Genomic DNA, 6,249 nt, shown 5'->3' with positions numbered 1-6,249 from the left:
AGTAGGGTCATGACATCAATACGTTGCCAACCATATGGATTACAACAACTATGCAGAGGTGAAGATTTGAACCCAAGATCTTGGGTTGATAAAGAGAGGGAGAGAGAGAGAAAGGTGGAGGAAATGATGACAACATATCACATTAATGATATTCCACGAGAAGCTATTATTGAGCCATGAAACAATTTGGACAGAAACTCTCTTTTGGGCCATAAGGTTGAAATAATAAATTTATAATAGGGCAAACATAAGAACGAAATACTAGCTCAAAGGTATGTTCATAGACACACCCTTTACTAGTGTCTAGCCCAAAAAACATATAGTAGTTCAAAGGGTATTAGTATTGACAAAACCTTTTCAAGTAAGTGTCTAGCCCAAATAAACATGTAGTAGCTCAAAGGGTATTAGTATTGACATGACCTTTTCAAGTGTCTAGCTTAGTATGGGTCAAACATTACATCATAAAGCCAAAGTAAGTGATCATATATGAGGGGATGATGCCCAATATCTAGCTATGTCCAAAAGGCAAAGTAATTGTTATCATACGCGAGAGGTGCTAGTACCCAACATTGAATTCCATGAAATCTGTTGCCTTGTCTAGAGATGAAAATAAATTATTTTATGTGTTAAAGGTAAAACCCAATCTAATATGGTATTAAACATGTAAATATGTGTGTTAGGGAATCTATACAAAATTTGAATGGTGTGTGTGTGTGAGAGAGAGAGAGATTTAAGATGTCTTTCAACACATAAAACCTTTAATATGCTTATATAATCACCCATGACAAATTTGTCTGATTACACTTGTGGTAGACATATCTCACAACTAATAAGGCAACTAAGATTTTTTGTCAAAAAAGTTGACATAACATGTTACTCCATGACCAAGAGAGACCCAACCTACCATATAGTAATTGATTCAAGTACAAAAGCATAAGGAATGATATCATAAAGGTGAACTCTCTACCCCCCATTGCAGACAATGTTGTACTCTATTGCAATACTCCGTCTTCAATCACGTTTGAGTTGTCTTTCCCACATTTTCAAACCCCAACTTACCCATACACGCATATATATATCTCAAATATTGCAAAGTGCCCTACAAATTGCAATATTCATTGGTAAAATTCTCAAGGGTAGAGCATCACTTACCAACTCTATATATACATAGGCAAGTACCTATAGGCCTTCCTATTTCTATGGTTTTTTGTCTAATATGTAAAGGCACTCTTAACCACCTTTACGTCCTAGATCCTCTCACCTTGTTTGTGTGTTTGTTATACCCTTTTTGCGTTTCTCGCTCCTCCTTTATTGCGTTGCATAAAGAGTCCCGTTGACTTAACATCTTTCTGATCATTACAGTATGGTTGGTACAATGATCTAATAGGCCATAAAATAGTTACTTGAGATGGTCTCCTTTTTATCATAATTGCTTATAAAGATGAATTCATGATCTCAAAACTTTCCCTTACTCATAATGCATGTTCTAACTTCTCACCATGCTTACCAAACCCTAAAACCAAATTAGATCAAGCTCATTCGATGATTTCATTCTCATAGATATAAATAAGTTACGTGGGGAGAATGACAAACTTGAAGATGAGCTCATCAAGACTAAAGTAGATTCTCTTCAAGGCCAATAAATAGGAAACCTCATAGATTTACAAAATCACGATATATAAATGGTCACACAAATTTTTAAGTAATTAATTTCTAAAATGTTAAAAAAGTTGGGTTATACTTAAAAACTTCTAAATATTTACTTGCTTTTGGCAAACATAGCTTAAACATCAGTTTTTTAATATTGTAAAATCTGACGAATGTTTCGAACCCATACATCACATAGAAAACACACCAATAAAGTTCCAAAGTCCTTGAAAATAGTCATTGCACGATAGATCACCCCATTTTTCTCCTAGATGTCTTCGCTATGAGAAGACTAGTGAAATACATGTCAAGAAGTTAAAAACCAAATCCATGCAACGTAAGCAAAGCACAATATTGAACCCATCGAAAAATGGAGCAACATCGAATCGACGAGACTCATTCATACATTCAATATGTCTTATTGATCTTACTTGGAAATCTACATTCTGCATGCAAAAGAAGGAAAACATGATCCAAATATTTATTGAACCAAGAAGGATTATATAGGTTTTGAGTAGTCCGACAAGTAAAGCCAATGAGTTTGATGCATTGTAGTACTAACTACCCTACATGTAGAATGAAAATGGTTTCTCCCAATAATTTGCAATAGTATAGAAGAAGGCATTCATAACACTATGCCCATTTGAATGCTAGATGCGTCACAGAACTCTCAAATATAATATTTTGCCATGCCATACCTTCATTAATATTTACATGATGAAAACCATAACAATAATAGTTTCTCATCAATGTTCGCATGTGCTAGTAAGTGCATCTCCCCGAAATGGATTGTATTGATTTGGTGTATCAACTTTTGGTTCCAAATGTTGCCTCCGTGAACGGCTTTCTCTATACAATATATGTAGGGCCTCCTCTGATGTGTCTGTTTCGCAATAAACACACAACATACATAACTAGTCATATCATAAAGCTCTTTCTATGTTTAGTGGCGTGCTTGCATAATTCTCTCTTTCTCTCTCCCATTAAAAATATTGTATATATTAAAACAACATGACAATATAGAGAACCCTTAATGTCCCTACTTCAAAAGTAATGATCTTATAGCAAGGTAAAACTCCTCAAAGGTGTTGTAAGACTACCTGACACAAAGGTAACCCCTTTTAAAGACAAAGTGTTGCCCCCCACAGGCTCGATTGTAAAAATTGTGAAATCAAATTTCTCTTTATCCATGGTACTTTGGTACTACTTTGTGGAGACAATCAAACACAAACTTGTTTCTCATACTCCAGATTTGACATGGATACCAACACCTAAAATACATGCCAAGCACCACCTTACATGATGGGGAGGGTAAAATTGTGACCCTGTGCGCAAAAAAGGTGATACAATTTCACAATCAACAATGCCCAAAGTTGATAGATTATAACTCAAATGGCTTTAGCAACTCACAATTGGGGATATAAGGAAAGTGTGCCGCCTCAAGCGCCAAAGTGTCCAACACTCAACCCACATGCATCCGTTCACATTCTCTTCAATGAACGTTTGACACATGCACATCATCTCTCGCGTAATAATTCACTCCCACACCCACACACTCCTTGTCTCTGTCTTCTCTAACCTTTTGCGTGCACACTATCTCCAGAGTACACAAGAAGCAAATAGGTTATCCCAAAGGGATTACCTGCACACTATCTCCAGAGTACATGAGAAGCAAATAGATTATCCCAAAGGGGTTACCTAGGAGATACCCAAAGAATGAAATACCCTCTCCATAGAAACACATAAGAACTATCATTGGGTAGCATTAGAGGCTCGGTCACTTGGAGACACTCGATGTACCAAAGTACAAGTCAGAGATGACGCATCTCATGGAGTCCACATAATAGTCAATTTCACATTCTTATATCCTTTATTTTAGCACATTTCAAAATCTTCATTTTCTCGAAGAATCTTATATGATTGATATACATACTGTTCTGGTCTCATGAATATGGGTTCACATTGATCTCCAATTGGAGGGACATCGATACACTTCTTCTTCTGCTAGTGAGAGCATGCGTGTGCGCATACACTCCCATCTCTCAAGGGTACATGCATGGGCTGGGACATTGATACACTTCTTCTTCTTCTTTTGCTCGTGAGGGCATGTGTGTGCGCATACACTCTCATCTCTCAAGGGTACATGCATGGGCAGGGACATCGATACACTGCTTCTTCTTCTGCTCGTGAGGGCATGTGTGTGCGAATACACTCCCATGTCTCAAGGGTACATGCATGGGCATCCCCACCCCCTACCTTTCTCCTCTAAAGAGTGTGTCTGAGTGTCCCCTTCAAGTAAGAGTGTGCACACACGGTTTCTCCTCCAAAGTGCGAGTGCCATGTGGGCCACAAAACATCCTCGAAAGAGAGTGTGTAGTTGGCGCGAGCAAACACACACAATACATACACAACACAACACACACACACACACACACACACACAAACAAACAAACTTTCTCTTTGTCTCTTTCTAGATAGATGAGAGTTTGCACCTCTTCTCCCTTACACACATTAGCATATAATATATAAGAGGCAGGAAGGCAGGCACATATACCTATCTTAGATCAATCTATCAATCTATCAATCTATCTAGCTCTCTATGAATCAATCAATCAATCCTATCTAAATGTAGAGGGGCACCTAAACATAGATAATAATAGATAGATTGTTATAGCTAGCTAGCTATGCAATATAGATGTAGTAGTAGTAGTAGTTACTACAGACTCAAAAAACCATTATTGGTTTGATTTAGGCATACATATACCATAACATAACAACAAATACACACACATAAATACATACATACAGTTTTCTCTGTCTCTCTGTCCCTCTTCTCTGACATGAAAACACACCAAATTTTCTTCCTATTTCTCTCTCTCTCTCTCTCTCTCTCTCTATCAGAGACTCTCTCTTTCCTTCCTTTCCTTCTTCTTTTCTCCTTAAACTTCGCCCACATTTTCCCAGGAAGATTTTATACTCTGTTCCTCTTCCTTCCTATTCACTTAGCTTTTCAGAAACCCTAACTTCCTTTCTTTTTCTTTTTCTTTTTTATGAAAAAAAAGAAGAAGAAAAAAGAAAAAGAAGCTAAGCTTAGTAGACCTAATATGAATGAATGAATGAGGGAAAGGCAGAGGAGGTACAATTCAGTTATATATTTTATACATATATGTGTGTGTATAAATATAAAGCAATGGTTTTCTGTGTCCATTGAATCCATATTCAATCTTGTTCACTTTTTTCTCTTTTGATTTGGGATCCACCCCCCCCCTCCACCTCCATGAATTAATTCTTAGGACTGTTATAAAATTCAATTTAATGCCCTGCCCCCCCCCCCCCCCCCCATTCTTTCATTCATTATGGCCATAATCCCATCCCATGTAGAGAAGAGACACAGAGTTACAGAGACAGATCCGATCAGATGAAAGAGAGAGAGAGAGAGAGAGAGAGAGAGAGAGACAGATGATAGTAGTGCATATGTATCCCTCTCTGTTCATTATTATGATTTAATGATCCTCTCTTGATAATCTGTTGCTTTCCAGTCTGTTTGCCTTGCCTAATCCTCGTTTCTGTTGCCTTTTCTCAATCAATTCAAGTAAAAGGCATGATATAATTGATTGATTCTTCTAGCTTCGGCATAAAAAACAAAATCTTTGGTGGGGGAGGTGGTTGTTTTCTTTCTCGCTACACTCTGTCTGTGTAGGAAGTTTCAGAAAAGCTTCATATTAACAATATTCACCTTATTGTATACATGTATGTTTAGGGTTTAGAGTTTCTGTGTCCCTCTGTTGACTTTCTCTGTTTTTTGTTTATATCTACATCTCTCCCTTTAATCAGCCTAAAGGATGATCTGAGCAGATGTGAGCCTGCATCTGCATATTTGTGCATCTGTATATGGATCATTTGTGTGCATATTTCTATTCATGAAGTTGTACTCCTGCAGCGTGGGCTCCATCAAATCAAGCAAAGCCTTAGCATGCATTTGTATTGCATACTCATGAGCGATTTATGTTAGTTGATATGGAAAAACCCCATGGTTTTTACTGCCATCATATGTATCTGTTGTGATTCATGTGCCAGTCACTGTACAAATCATGTCCCACAATATCTTCTATCCTTCCTTTCTCTGTGTAACCTTGAAATTCGAAGTATGGATTAACCTAATATATATATGCATATGACGATTATAGAGGTGTTGATGTTATGCGATTCCTTTCTGCTCTTTTTGCTTTTTTTGGGGGGGCGTCTGTCTTAAAATCTTGATTTGAACAGTAGGCAGCATCATCAAGTTTCTCACTTCAAAAATGGAGCTCAAGAACAAGATCACGAAAATCAGACAAAAAAACGGCATAAATATAGTTATTGATGTAATATATGGGAAATATAGGCGATTTAGACTGAAACGCAATCAAAATAAGGAAAGAAGCGATGGACTCAGCATAAGATTGGTGGATAGGTTTGATAATGGATGGATGGATAACTGTGAGGCCAATGACGTTTTGTGGCGAGAATCTTGATGATGCTGCGGGCTGTATGTATGTGGTTCAAATCTTCGCCAAAATTAACCTAATAGTTTATCATGGATTACCATTACCCTAACAATAT

Source organism: Azolla caroliniana, unplaced genomic scaffold (genome assembly GCF_043228905.1).
Source record: "Azolla caroliniana isolate FFs.n. ecotype wild unplaced genomic scaffold, voAzoCaro1.0.p SCAF_16, whole genome shotgun sequence".
Classification (NCBI taxonomy): domain Eukaryota; kingdom Viridiplantae; phylum Streptophyta; class Polypodiopsida; order Salviniales; family Salviniaceae; genus Azolla; species Azolla caroliniana.
Note: the sequence above shows the minus strand (reverse complement) of the source record.